A 15,648-nucleotide genomic window follows, 5' to 3' on the forward strand; every position below is an offset into this window, starting at 1 on the left:
CCCTTTTGATTTCACTTTGGCGGTCCCTCTCCGGTGCCCTCAATCTGTCACAAGAATTCCAAAAAAAAAAAAGGCTGTGCAAACAGTGAAAAGAAGGGGTATAGGTAAGGTGGAGTTCAGGTGTACCCCACCCCAAACCCTAAACAGCAGCCCTAACAGTGCTCCCGTTTCCCTGAGGCAGCTGCAGGCAGGAACCCTAAAGCAGCAGAGTGCCAGAACCCTCCAGAGCTGCAGGCAGTTCCCTGGTGCTAGGGCCAGCCAGGAGATAGTGGGGGGACGATCCATAGGGTTGGGGAAACAGGGGGTTTCCCGCCCCGCCCCACCCTGGGCTCTCGGTCCCTCCGCAGCCGGGGATTGCTCCCACCCCTCCTCGAGGCGGCGGTTGGCAGGGCTTCGTGCCTAGCCTCCGCAAAGAGTTCGGCTCTGTCAGCCTCTGCCCTGTCTCAGGGCCAAACTTAGGTAGGGTAGGGAGCAACTGTGGATTGCCTGGTCCGGGCTAATGGACATCTCTTGGGGCATATGGATAAGGAGCATCCCCGGTTGCAAGCGTAGGGTTCTAACTAAGTTTGTAGGGTTCAGCGTGGGAGCTTGGCAGTGACACAGAGAGGTTGAGGGAGGGCTTCAGAGGTCGAGGGCTGGAGACAAACAGTGAAAATAAAAGGGGTACAGGTTGGGATATAAGGTAGAGTACAGGACTATTCAAACCCTAAACAGCAGCCCTAACAGCGCTCCCGTTTCCCTGAGACAGCTGCAGGCAGGAACCCTAAAGCAGCAGAGTGCCAGAACCCCCGAGAGCTGCAGGCAGTACCCCTGGTGCTAGGGCCAGCCAGGAAGAGATAGAGGGTGCTAGGGTCTACTGCTGTCATATAAGATGGGGTTTCCATCCTTGGGGTACCCTGGGTTCCCTGTCCCTCACTGACTGGAGAGTCTTCCTCCCCTCCTTGAGGTGGTGGTAATTTGGCTGTGTCAGCCAATACTGCTGTGAAGCAAGCCTCTGCCTCCCTGCGGGGTGAAGTGTGCAGCCCATGAACCTGGGCGTTCTCTAGAGAAGGTAAGTGCTGAATTTTCACAGATGTGCCGCTAAGATCCTGCATTGATATTTGGTCTTCTAGATTGTAGCTGACGAGGAGACGACATCCTGGCGATGGCAGGAACTTCCCGGATAGCGCAACGGCCTTCCAGGGCGTCCTCGTGTGGATCCTCCCCGCCGGGCATCCGAGAGCTGAGTCGAAGGCTACAAATTGCAGAGGGGCTGAAAGCGGGGTGCCGGGTCGGGACTTGTGACCTGGGATTATGGAGTCAGCTTTGGGGACGGGGAGGTCCAGGCTGTGGCCCCTTAGGCCACGTGAAGGGAGAGCCTCACATTTGTTCACAGTGCTGAGGTGCGCAGGACAGAGCAGTCCTGGGGCGCGTCATGTCACTTGTCCGTCGTGCCTTCTGTGTCTTTGGTGCCTCTCCTGTTGTATGTGCCTCGCCTTATCTCTTCTGGGGGCTTACCAGAAACCCCAGTGTCACTCGTAGCATCTCTGATCTCTGGGCTCCTCAGCCCGATGCCATCGAAGCTTTGCCTCAGGAGCTCTCAGAGGCCTTGGAATCGCGTCTCTCTTTTAAAAGCATCCCATCGGATGTCTTTTAGAGGTCTTGTTCCGAGCTGTGTCAACAGCCGTGCGCCGCGAGGATCCATTGTTGCGGCTTAGGTCTTGAAGAAACACAAAGATAGGTAGGGGACTGTGGCCCTAAAATTCTCGGGCATCCGTCTTGGCAGTTCCTGGAGTTCGTCATTCCGTCAGCATCTTCTTCCTCCCGGGTTCTGCGAGCTTCATCAGCTCATTCTCACCCGGCTCATCTCATTCCATGTTCTCTCGGTTCTTGCGGCTGTTCTTGTGGCCCAGAGTTTTGTCTCCCCGTTGTGTCCCCTCGTCTGTTGTCTTGTGTGTCACGGGTGTCTGGGTGTAGTTGTCCCGGAGCTGCTCTGCCCTGCTGCCCAGCCTGGGTGTAGGTGTAAAAGGCCAAGTCTCAGGCCCCTGTAATTTGAAATTTGTCATGGAGTCTAGAGGGTGTTCCTAGATTGACACAGGATGTGTGGAGCTGTAAAGTTACCCTGCAGCACTTTGACTTTTGTCTCAGCTTTCTTTCAGATGCGGACGGATGAAATCGGTGGCAGAGCGCCCCATCCAGGGTGAGGGAGTTCCCCCAAGAAGGTAAGTCAATGTTTGTCTTTGCAGGACAACTGGAACCGGTCACTGTGTTACAGGTCTCCTCTTTGTCTTTATTTTTAGGAAGTGAAGCCGGCTAGCAGCAGTCAAGGCGAAGTGGGCAAGGTGAGCATTTACCGGTGGAGGGAAACTGTTGTTATTGCTGGGCTCTCAGTTTCTGGTGCAATGCCAAGTGTCCCTTCTTGTTTGCGTGCTTTAGGTGGTCCAGTCGCATTTTGCTGAGATCCCCTCGCCAACCGGCCAGCATGCCTGCTTCGCCTCTGCCGTGAGCCCTACGGAAGCGTTACGGGACCATCTGATGAAGCCTTGGCCTTTTCCACGTAAAGGGGCCGTGTTTGTGGCCTTCAGGAACGGGCCGAGGGGTTGCCGTGAGTTGGGGATGTTGGGAGGAGGAGCGAGGGTCCCTTTGAGTTCCAGCAATGCCGCATCACTTTGTCTTCTCTTAACTCAGGCGCGCCCTGCGACGACGGCGTCCGGCTCCCGGCGTGGCCGAAGCGTGCGGCCTCAAGACGTGGCCGTTCACAGGAGACTGTGAGTCGCGGAATTGTCGGGTTTTGGCTGATGCCCTGCAAAGATCAGCCGCTGATTTTGTGTTTTATTTATTGTAGCTGACCAAGAGACGGCAGCCTGGCGATGGCAGGAACTTCCCAGATGGCGAGGCGGCCTTGCTTGGCGCTCCATGTGGATCCACCCTGCCGGGCATCCGAGAGCTGTGTCGGAGGCTGCGAATTGCAGAGGGGCTGAAATCGGGGTGCCGGGTCGGGACTTGTGACCTGGGATTATGGAGTCAGCTTTGGGGACAGGGAGGTCCAGGCTGTGGCCCCTTAGGCCACGTGAAGGGAGAGCCTCACATTTGTTCACAGTGCTGAGGTGCGCAGGACAGAGCAGTCCCGGGGCGTGTCGTGTCACTTGTCCATTGTGCCTTCTGTGTCTTTTGTGCCTCTCCTGTTGTACGTGCCTCGCCTTATCTCTTCTGGGAGCTTACCAGAAACCCCGGCGTCACTCCTCGCATCTCTGATCTCTGGGCTCCTCAGCCCGACGCCATCGAAGCTTTGCCTCTGGAGCTCTCAGAGGCCTTGGAATCGCGTCTCTCTTTTAAAAGCATCCGATCGGATGTCTTTTAGAGGTCTTGTTCCGAGCTGTGTCAACAGCCGTGCGCCGCGAGGATCCATTGCTGCGGCTTAGGTCTTGAAGAAACACAAAGATAGGTAGGGGGCTGTGGCCCTCAGATTCTCGGGCATCCGTCTTGGCAGTTGCTGGAGTTTGTCATTCCGTCAGCATCTTCTTCCTCCTGGGTTCTGCGAGCTTCATCAGCTCGCCTTCATTCTCACCCGGCTCATCTCATTCCATGTTCTCTCGGTCCTTGCGGCCATTCTTGTGGCTCAGAATTTTGTCTCCCCGTTGTGTCCCCTCGTCTCTTGTCTTGTGTGTCACGGGTGTCTGGGTGTAGCTGTCCCGGAGCTGCTCTTTCCTGCTGCCCAGCCTGGGTGTAGGTGTAAAAGGCCAAGTCCCAGGCCCCTGTAATTTGAAATTTGTGATGTAGGGTGTAGTTGGAGTCTAGCGGGTGTTCCTAGATCGACACAAGACATCTGGAGCTGTGAAGTTATCCTGCAGCACTTTGACTTCTGTCTTTAGCTTTCTTTCAGATACGGACGGATGAAATCAGTGGCAGAGCGCCCCATCCAGGGTAAGGGGGTTCCCCCAAGAAGGTAAGTCAATGTTTGTCTTTGCAGGATAACTGGAACCGGTCACTGTGTGACAGGTCTCCTCTTTGTCTTTATTTTTAGGAAGTAGAGTCGGCTAGCAGCAGTCAAGGCGAAGTGGGCAAAGTGAGCATTGACCGGTGGAGGGAAACTGTTGTTATTGCTCGACTCTCAGTTTCTGGTGCAATGCCAAGCGTCCCTTCTTGTTTGCGTGCTTTAGGTGGTCCAGTCACATTTCGCTGAGATCCCCTCGCCAACCGGCCGGCACAGCTGTTTCACCGCTCCCGTGAGCCCGGCGGAAGCGTTACGGGGCCGTGTGATGGAGCCTTTTCCACGTAAAGGGGCCGTGTGGGTGGCCTTCAGGAACGGGCCGAGGGGTTGCCGTGAGTTGGGGATGTCGGGAGGAGGAGCGAGGGGTCCCTTTGAGTTCCAGCAATGCCACATCACTTTGTCTTCTCTTAACACAGGCACGCCCTGTGATGACGGCGTCCGGCTCCCGGCGTGGCCGAAGCGCGCGGCCTCAGGACGTGGCCGTTCACAGGAGACTGTGAGTCGCGGAATTGTCGGGTTTTGGCTGATGCCCTGCAAAGATCAGCCGCTGATTTTGTGTTTTATTTATTGTAGCTGACCGAGAGATGGCAGCCTGGCGATGGCAGGAACTTCCCAGATGGCGAGACGGCCTTCCTTGGCGCTCCACGTGGATCCACCCTGCCGGGCATCCGAGAGCTAAGTCGAAGGCTGCGAATTGCAGAGGGGCTGAAAGTGGGGTGCCGGGTCGGGACTTGTGACCTGGAATTATGGAGTCAGCTTTGGGGACAGGGAGGTCCAGGCTGTGGCCCCTTAGGCCACGTGAAGGGAGAGCCTCACATTTGTTCACAGTGCTGAGGTGTGCAGGACAGAGCAGTCCTGGGGCGTGTTGTATCACTTGTCCGTCGTGCCTTCTGTGTCTTTTGTGCCTCTCCTGTTGTATGTGCCTCGCCTTATCTCTTCTGGGGGCTTACCAGAAACCCCGGCGTCACTCCTCGCATCTCTGATCTCTGGGCTCCTCGGCACGATGCCATCGAAGCTTTGCCTCAGGAGCTCTCAGAGGCCTTGGAATCGCGTCTCTCTTTTAAAAGCATCCGATCGGATGTCTTTTAGAGGTCTTGTTCCGAGCTGTGTCAACAGCCGTGCGCCGCGAGGATCCATTGTTGCGGCTTAGGTCTTGAAGAAACACAAAGATAGGTAGGGGACTGTGGCCCTAAAATTCTCGGGCATCCGTCTTGGCAGTTCCTGGAGTTCGTCATTCCGTCAGCATCTTCTTCCTCCCGGGTTCTGCGAGCTTCATCAGCTCGCCTTCATTCTCACCCGGCTCATCTCGTTCCGCGTTCTCTCGGTCCTTGCGGCCGTTCTTTTGGCCCAGAGTTTTGTCTCCCTGTTGTGTCCCCTCGTCTGTTGTCTTGTGTGTCACGGGTGTCTGGGTGTAGTTGTCCCGGAGCTGCTCTGTCCTGCTGCCCAGCCTGGGTGTAGGTGTAAAAGGCCAAGTCCCAGGCCCCTGTAATTTGAAATTTGTGATGTAGGGTGTAGTTGGAGTCTAGCGGGTGTTCCTGGATGGACACAAGATGTCTGGAGCTGTGAAGTTACCCTGCAGCACTTTGACTTTTGTCTCAGCTTTCTAAGCATTTAATTATTTGCTGCCCAATGTCCGGTTCAAAAGAGTAATAAAAACCTATACTGATTACGTTATATTGATACTTCTGTGTGTTGGGATAAAGGACTTTGTAGTGGTGTTCCTTAAGTTCATGTCTCTCAGGGTTGAGCCCATCATGTAGTTCTAGTCTCTGAGCTTTTTTTCAAGTTTTAATGCCTTTCTTGTTCCAAAGTTTATTTTCTTATCCAAAAATAACTCCAATATTGTCCCTAATACATAACTTTCACAGTAAAAGGGCAAAGATTAAAATAGCTGTTATGCTAAGCTCAGTAATAATGATTGATAAAACCTTTTTGAAAGTACTGACGCTTGTACCAAGTAGCTTTAGTTTTTAGTTTCTTTGTCCTCCCCTACGTCCCAATCCCAGTAACAGGTTTTAAAAGTGTATTAGTAATTATACCTAGTTTATAAGAAGAGCAGCAAAAAAACCCACTACACTCTTTTTACTAATAATTCATACCACATCATAAAAGTAAAACAAAACACAAAAAAATATATACAACTTAACACAACCAAATCTACTTAAAAAAACTTAACAACTTACTAAACTCAAAACCATTCAATGAGCCCTAAACATTACTAAAAAAAACCTAACCAAATTGCTACCTTCTAATGCATAAATAATAATCAATGCTCTATAAGAATAATGGAAGACCTCATTAACAATAAAAAAGATTAAACTACTAAAAAATAAGAAATCACTACAAAAACAAACTCCCTGTAAAAATCCATCATATAAATATTCATATCCCCAAAAATACAACTAATAAAAACCGCCAAAGCAATAAACAGGTACATGCAACTACAAAAATAAAAAGATCAAAAGAAACCTGCAATTAACCATACAAAACAAAATTGTTCCTAACTCAATAATCTCATAATACCTCGAATCATCAAAATAAAAATACCACCTCCAAATAAACACAAAACCAAAAAATAAATTTAGCCATAAACAATATTTCTCACATTATCGATAAGTTTAAAACATATACTTCAATCAAACTCCCTATCACAATAATCTAAATAGAAATATAAAAAAACCTAACAAATTAACTACATTACTGTACCCCAAACACACCAAAATAAACACTACATACTCACAATAATAAAAAAAATCACTAAATAAATAAAAACCTACCCTATACCTCACACTGCTACTCAAAACATCATCCTAAACCTTAAAAAACAAGTCCTTTAACAACATAATACCCCTAAAAAATTAAAGCAAACCATAAAACTCATTTCAAAAACAACCTTATCAACACCTAAACTAAAAAACATTATATTCAGTAAATATACCGTATCCCCTACCGTGCACCAAGTACAAATAAAAAAATACAATAAAATATTAAAAACCGTCTTAAAAACATTAAATAAAAAATATTTCAAATATTAAAAAACATCTAGCAAAAGCCACCTAATTCATTAACACCCCGACCTCCACCAAGCAAACTAACCCTACCCAATCTAAACCCTGACATATCATTAACAAAACCAAAATCCCAGTAACAAATATCAAAATGTATTTGAAAAAGCAATTAAAATCAATTCCACTTTAAACTGAAAAAATTCCATAAAATTGTCTTTACTCAAAAAGCAAATGACACATAATAAATAAAACAAAAAAATAACACAATATATATCTCAAAAAATATATACCTCAAAAAAATCTAATCATTAAATAAAAAATACATATAAACATCACTTTTTACTAAATATCACTACTCTTATCTGTGTATATATAACTAATTTCCAGAAGAAACAGAACACCCCACACAAGTTATTTTCAAAAACAACACTCATTCCCCCACATCCTTCTCCAAACGATATTACCTACAACAAAACAAAAGTCTCCCTTATTTTGAATTAAGTTTCAACAAACTAAACCAAAAAAATTCTCCAAACTATATATATTTTTCCTTTCTCTTAAATCTATTCAAATGTACTCTAAACTAAAAACCCGAACACCAAAAACTCACACATCCAGCCCTCGGGGGTCTGGGCCTCAACGCTTTCCAACAACAAAAAAACTAATATGTAACTAAACAAACAAAACTACACTTCCCAACAAGAACTCTCTAAATTGACCATCTCTTCAAACAACAACAAATTTTATTATTTATTATTATTCATTTGTTTATACTTATAAATACTTTACTCATTAAATAAACATTTTTTTTCAATTTTCCTCCAAAAAAATCTTTTCCCAAACCAATTAAACCAAACAAAAAAACACTTAAATTTACTGTCTTAAAAAACCCCATTCAAAACTTTTCTACCATCCACTAACCAACCCACACAACCATCCGAAAAAGCCACACCACACGCGCCCACCAAAACACGCGTGGCACAGCATCCGAAAACCACACAAATGCACAGCGCCACATTTGACCAGAAATGCATGAGCACAACCATTTTTAACCACAGATAAATGCACATCACCATATTCAACCCAAAATGCGTCTGCAGACCCCCATGTCAAACCAGACGTACACATGCACCACCATAGTTAACTAAAAATGAATTCACACCACCATATCTGAACCAGAAGAACACAACCACCACCATTTCAGGGGTCAGGGTTATGAATAAGGGCAGCGGGTCAAAGGTCAGGGGGGGTCATGGATCAAAGGTCAGGGGTCAAAGGTCAGAGATCAAAAGTCAGGGGTCAAAGGTCACAGAGGTCAAAGGCCAAAAGCCATGGGATCGAAGGTCACGGGGTCAAAGATCACAGGGTCTAAAATCATGGGGTCTAAGGTCACCGGGCCAAAGGTCACAGGGCCAAAGGTCAAAGATCAAAGGTCATGATGTCAAAAGGTTGTGGGGCAAAGGTCATAGGGGCAAAGATTAAAAGTCATGTGTCAAAGGTCAAAGGTCACGGGGTCAAACGTCAAAGGTCATAATTCAAAGGTCACGAGGTCAAATGTCACAGGGTCAAGGATCAAAGGTCACGGGATCAAAGGGCCACCGGTCACGAGGTCAAAGGTCACAAGGTCAAATGTCACAGGTCAAAGGTTGAAGGTCACGGGTCAAAGGTCAAAGCTCTTGGGGCCAAAGCTCACAGAGTCAAAGGTCACAGGGGTTCAAGGTGAAAGGTCAGGGTTCAAATGTAAAAGGTCAGGATTTCAAAGGTCTAAGGTCAGGGGTCAAAGGTCATGAGGTAACATGTCAAAGGTCGGGGTCAAAGGTCAGGGTCAGGGGGTCAGGAGGTCATGGGTCTGGGGTCAAAAGGTCAGGGGTCAAAATTCCAGGAAGGTATTTCTGGCACCTGCCCCCCTTTTCTTGTTGCAGCAGAGCTCCTTTTTGGGAGGGGGTCTAGTCCTAGAAGGGCTTCCAATAAAGCAGGGTGCTGCTGTCCAGGGCAGTTGGAGTTGTTCTGTGCCTTCTTTGGGGGTGAGGAGCAAAGGCTGAGGGGGACGGGGTGGGCACTGGGGGGCTCCCGTGTCCCTTGGGGCACGCCGAGGTCCCCGGCAGAGGGAGGCAGGCGCTGCGCTGGAGGAGCAAGGTGAGCGGGGAATGGGGAGGGCTCGTGCCGGGTACCCTTGCCCAGAGGGGACCCCGAGCTGCCAGGAAATTCCCTGCGAGGGCTGGATGCAGAATCCAAAAACCTGTGGAGCTGTTCTGGTTTTTACGGTAGGCATTGGCAAGGAACAGGAATGGATCTCTCTAAATTCCCTTGGAAAGAAACCCCCTCTCTGTGCACGCCGTCTTTAGGGTTTTGTTATGTCAGGAACGGCTTAGGGTTAAGAAAGTGGCTTTTGTTTTTCCACCTCTTACTTCCCTGTAAAAAGTGAGTGTATAAAACACATCTGTGCATCCATGAGGTACTAAAATGCACCGAGACAAATTTCTCTGCCTAAGTTCCATAGTGACGAGCGCGTTCTGCACTCGGGGTTCACCAGGGCTTTATATTTCTGTCATTCTGACCTGTCAGCTGAATGAATGGGTAGAGTTTCAAAGAGAAAGAAATGCAAATTTCAAAAAGCAGAACATTAGAAAGAGAAATATATACCTGTAAAAATAAATATAGGGGAGCTAGGTAGATATATATAGAGAGAGAGAGAGAGAGAGATAAAAAAGAAATAAATACAAGAAATCCATATCTAGACAAGTAGATTAATATTCAGTATGAAAACTATATGGATAGATGCTAATATAATAAATTTTAATATCTGTTATGCAACATATCTATGTCTATAAATATAGAAGATCAGTATGATAGAAGTAAATATTAAAAATATTTTAAGGAAGGGACTTTTTGTTTATTATTTGGTTAGAGGCATGGCATTTAAATGAATAATATAGAAATGAAAATATACACATCTAGAATAAAGAAATGTAGATAGATAGATAGATAGATAGATAGATAGATAGATAGCCATAAAATAGAAATTAATACAAGAAATCCATATCTAGACAAGTAGATTAATATTCAGTATGAAAACTGTATGGATAAATGGTAATATATTTTATATCTGTTATGCATTACATCTGTGTGTATAAATATAGAAGATCAATATTATAGTAATAGATATTAAAAATATTTAAATGAGGGACTTGGTGTTTTTATTTGGTTAAAGGCATGGCATTTAAATGAATAATATAGAAATGAAAATATACCCATCTATACTAAAGAAATAAATAGAGGGAGATATATATGTATATATATTAATATATATAGCCATAAAAAAGAAATAAATACAAGTAATACATATCTAGACAAGTAGATTAATATTCAGTATGAAAACTATATGGATAGATGCTAATATAATAAATTTTAATATCTGTTATGCAACATATCTATGTCTATAAATATAGAAGATCAGTATGATAGAAGTAAATATTAAAAATATTTTAAGGAAGGGACTTTTTGTTTATTATTTGGTTAGAGGCATGGCATTTAAATGAATAATATAGAAATGAAAATATACACATCTAGAATAAAGAAATGTAGATAGATAGATAGATAGATAGATAGATAGATAGATAGCCATAAAATAGAAATTAATACAAGAAATCCATATCTAGACAAGTAGATTAATATTCAGTATGAAAACTATATGGATAAATGGTAATATATTTTATATCTGTTATGCATTACATCTGTGTGTATAAATATAGAAGATCAATATTATAGTAATAGATATTAAAAATATTTAAATGAGGGACTTGGTGTTTTTATTTGGTTAAAGGCATGGCATTTAAATGAATAATATAGAAATGAAAATATACCCATCTATACTAAAGAAATAAATAGAGGGAGATATATATATATGTATATATATTAATATATATAGCCATAAAAAAGAAATAAATACAAGTAATACATATCTAGACAAGTAGATTAATATTCAGTATGAAAACTATATGGATAGATGCTAATATAATAAATTTTAATATCTGTTATGCAACATATCTATGTCTATAAATATAGAAGATCAGTATGATTGAAATAAATATTAAAAATATTTTAAGGAAGGGACTTTTTGTTTATTATTTGGTTAGAGGCATGGCATTTAAATGAATAATATAGAAATGAAAATATACACATCTAGAATAAAGAAATGTATATAGATAGATAGATAGATAGATAGATAGATAGATAGATAGCCATAAAATAGAAATTAATACAAGAAATCCATATCTAGACAAGTAGATTAATATTCAGTATGAAAACTGTATGGATAAATGGTAATATATTTTATATCTGTTATGCATTACATCTGTGTGTATAAATATAGAAGATCAATATTATAGTAATAGATATTAAAAATATTTAAATGAGGGACTTGGTGTTTTTATTTGGTTAAAGGCATGGCATTTAAATGAATAATATAGAAATGAAAATATACACATCTATAATAAAGAAATGTATATAGGGAGATAGATAGATAGATAGATAGATAGATAGATAGATAGATAGATAGATAGATAGCCATAAAATAGAAATTAATACAAGAAATCCATATCTAGACAAGTAGATTAATATTCAGTATGAAAACTATATGGATAAATGGTAATATATTTTATATCTGTTATGCATTACATCTGTGTGTATAAATATAGAAGATCAATATTATAGTAATAGATATTAAAAATATTTAAATGAGGGACTTTTTGTTTTTGTTTGGTTAAAGGCATGGCATTTAAATGAATAATATAGAAATGAAAATATACACATCTATACTAAAGAAATAAATAGAGGGAGATATATATGTGTATATATATACATATACATATATAAATATAGCCATAAAAAAGAAATAAATACATGTAATCCAAATCTAGACAAGTATATTAATATTCAGTATGCAAACTATATGGATAGATGCTAATATAATATGTTTTAATATCTGTTATGTATTATATCTATGTGTATAAATATAGAAGATCAATATGATAGAAATAGATATTAAAACTATTTAAATCAAAGGTCTTTTTTTTTTTTTATTTTGTTACAAGCAGGGCTTTTGAATAAATGATATAGAAAGGAAAGTGTACACATCTATACTCCAAAAATGAATATAGGGTGGTACATATATATATATTAATATATATAGCCATAAAAAAGAAATAAATACAAGTAATTCAATCTAGACAAGTAGATTAATATTCAGTATGAAAACTATATGGATAGATGTTTATATAATAAATTTTAATATCTATTATCTATTATGCTAATAGAATATATTTTAATATCTGTTATGTATTATATCTATTTGTATAAATAAAGAAGTTCAATATGACAGAAATAGATATTAAAAATATTTAAATGAAGGGCCTTTTTGCTTTTTATTTGGTTAGAGGCAGGGCTTGCTAAGTTCCGATGGGGGTTTTTTTGGGCCGTTCCTTGGAGAAGGGTTTTTGGAAGGGGGTTGCACACGTTCTTTCTTGCCGGGCTTCTTTGCACGTGCGGGGGCGACCCCCGCCCAGCCCCGGGCTGAGCTCTGCGGCAGTGCTGCCACCTTGTGGCCACAGAGCGGTACTGCAGCTGTGCCCCGGCGCGGGCGGGGCCGAGCCGAGCCGAGCCGAGCCGAACCGAACCGAGGCGTGCCGTGTCGAGCCGGGACCCCCCCCCGCAGGAGCCGGGTCGGGCTGATTGCCACACTGAAGTTTGCGGCCGGCCGGTAGGACCCCGGCAGAGGCGTCGACTCCAATGCCTGCCGCCGCAGGCGCAGCCGCCGCCCAGCTCCGGAGCCGCTGAGCCCCGCCGCCACCGTCCTCGCCCCGGGAAAGGCGGCGGAAAATCGGGCGGAGTGCTCGGAGTCGGCCGGCTTCGTCGGGTTTTTCGTTCAGGCAAGTAAGCTAGACAGACGCGCTGAGAGCAGCGGGGGCCTCGATCGTGCCACAACAAAGATGGCCGCTCGGCCGGAAGTGGCTTCAGCCACAGCAAAGATGGCGGCGAGGAAGGGCGGAAGTGACGTCACGCCCCTCACAAGATGGCTGCCGAGTCGCGGCTGGCTTTGACCTTCCAAGCATGGCGGCCGAAAAGGCGGGAAAATGCAAGGACCCCGGGCGGTGGGTGTCTACTCGACTGCCTGACAAACACCCCGACGCCGACGCCGCTCCGGCGCAATTTTCCGCGGCTTTTCCGGCCGTGCCGACACGGGCTGTACGCTCAGCGGCGCCGGGGCCGGACGCGAGCCAGCCGGGCGCCGACAGGCAGCGGTGCGGACGCCTCTCTCTGACGGGGTCCTTGTCGCGGCCCGCTTCGGCTCGGCTCCGCTCGGCTCCGCTCGGCTCGGCTCGTCTCCGCTCGGCTCCGCTCGGCTCCGCTCGGCTCCGCTCGACACGGCTCGGCTCGGCTCGGCACGCCTCGGCTCGGCTCGGCACGCCTCGGTTCGGCTCCGCTCGGCACGCTTCGGTTCGGCTCCGCTCGGCTCGGCTTGGTTCGGCTCGGCTCGGCTCGGTTCCGCTCGGCTCGGCCCCGCCCGCGCCGGGGCACAGCTGCAGTACCGCTCTGTGGCCACAAGGTGGCAGCACTGCCGCAGAGCTCAGCCCGGGGCTGGGCGGGGGTCGCCCCCGCACGTGCAAAGAAGCCCGGCAAGAAACAAGGTGTGCAACCCCCTTCCAAAAACCCTTCTCCAAGGAACGGCCCAAAAAACCCCCCATCGGAACTTAGCAAGCCCTGCCTCTAACCAAATAAAAAGCAAAAAGGCCCTTCATTTAAATATTTTTAATATCTATATCTATCATATTGATTTTTTATATTTATACACATAGATATAATGCATAATAGATATTAAAATATATTAACATCCATCCATATATTTTTCATATTTATTATTAATCTACTAGTATATATTTGTTACTAGTATTTATTTCTTTTTCATCTCTCTCTCTCTCTCTCTCTCTATATCTCCCTATATTTATACCTTTGTTATAGATTTCTATAATTTCATTTCTATATTATTTATTTAAAAGCCCTGCCTGTAAGCGAATTTAAAAAAACATCCCCTTCACCTTAAAATGATTATTTAAATATTTCTAATGCTTATTTTTATCAAATTTATATACTATTTTGAACTAGCCCAGGGGCACTGGGACCGGCCCAAAGGGACCCCGGCGGTGCCCGAGACCCGCGCCCGGAGCGGACGGATCTGCTGCTCCTGCTCCAGCTGCTCCTGCTGCTCCTGCTGGCAGCCTCAGTGCTGGCAGCACAGGGCAATTTCTATGGGGTTGGGAGGAAATGTGCTGTTGCAAGCTGGGATCACTGGCTTCTGTGGGTGGGGAAATCTTGAAGACTCAGCCGAGTCCCTCCTGAGAATTGCAAGGCTCGTGTCCCTGTGATTCTTGAGACAGGGTTTAAGTAGCTGCCATCGACTTGAGACAGCATCGAGTGGGTTTGTTCGAGTGGCAGAAATGATTTCTGTGCCTGGAATAAGGTGTCTTGGGATAAGCAACTCTCTTTGGTGGCAGAATGAACCGGTCTTTTTCCTTTTTCCTTCTTTTTCCTTCTTTTTCCTTCTTTTTCCTTCTTTTTCCTTCTAGATTGCGGAGCATTGGAGACCGGCGGCTCTGTGCTGCTCTTTGTTCACCTGTTGTGCTTGGAAGAGACGTGAAACTGCAGGGAAGCTGCGCTCGCCGTAGTGGCCAGAGGGAGAAGCACCTTGTCCATCTCGTCCATCTTGCCGGCCCCTGGCGTGGTCCTTTCCCCTCTGGCTCCTTGTTTCCCTCTTGTCCAATCAAGGACAGAATCCCTCTGTCCTTGCTGTGTGTTCTGCGCTCGGCCTTTTTCTGTGTCCTTCTCCGTGGCTCACTCACGTGCCTTTTTTAATTCCGTCTGTCTCTCTGCTCTTCCCCGTGCCCTTGTTTCCCAGTGGCTCCTTGTGTCCCCTTCCTTGGCTCTGTTCTTTTTCAATCCCTCTCTGTCTTGCTGCCCATGCCAGGTTTTGGGTTTGGGTGGAAGTTTTGGTTTTTTGGTGGTTTGGTTTTGTTTTTGGTGGTTTTTTGGTGATTTGGTTTGGTTTGGTTTTTTTTCAGTTTTGTTTTGTTTTTCTATTTCATCCTACAGCCCATTCTTTTGTTCTTTCTTTTCTTCCTGTGTCCTCTCTGCCACCACTCCCTCTTTCTGCCTCTGGCCTGTGCCTGGGGTTTTTGGGGAGGGATTTCTGGCACCTGCCCCCCTTTTCTTGTTGCAGCAGAGCTCCTTTTTGGGAGGGGGTCTAGTCCTAGAAGGGCTTCCAATAAAGCAGGGTGCTGCTGTCCAGGGCAGTTGGAGTTGTTCTGTGCCTTCTTTGGGGGTGAGGAGCAAAGGCTGAGGGGGACGGGGTGGGCACTGGGGGGCTCCCATGTCCCTTGGGGCACGCCGAGGTCCCCGGCAGAGGGAGGCAGGCGCTGCGCTGGAGGAGCAAGGTGAGCGGGGAATGGGGAGGGCTCGTGCCGGGTACCCTTGCCCAGAGGGGACCCCGAGCTGCCAGGAAATTCCCTGCGAGGGCTGGATGCAGAATCCAAAAACCTGTGGAGCTGTTCTGGTTTTTACGGTAGGAATTGGCAAGGAACAGGAATGGATCTCTCTAAATTCCCTTGGAAAGAAACC

The 15,648-nt window shown here is 45.4% G+C and overlaps 1 long non-coding RNA gene across 2 annotated transcripts; it reads left to right on the forward strand.

Annotated features, from left to right (window-relative positions):
- The first annotated feature begins 518 nt into the window (after positions 1–518).
- LOC131587662 (uncharacterized) lies at positions 519–5,667 on the forward strand. 2 transcript variants are annotated; one of them, XR_009279406.1, is made up of 5 exons: positions 519–2,179; positions 2,280–2,321; positions 2,416–2,584; positions 2,668–2,747; positions 4,544–5,667. It is a non-coding gene; the product is annotated as an uncharacterized LOC131587662 (long non-coding RNA). The 2 variants fall into 2 exon arrangements; XR_009279405.1 differs by lacking the exon at positions 4,544–5,667 and adding an exon at positions 2,825–3,552.
- Positions 5,668–15,648: the final 9,981 nt, after the last annotated feature.

The sequence above is a fragment of the Poecile atricapillus genome, chromosome 1 (assembly GCF_030490865.1).
Source record: "Poecile atricapillus isolate bPoeAtr1 chromosome 1, bPoeAtr1.hap1, whole genome shotgun sequence".
In the NCBI taxonomy this organism is placed as follows: domain Eukaryota; kingdom Metazoa; phylum Chordata; class Aves; order Passeriformes; family Paridae; genus Poecile; species Poecile atricapillus.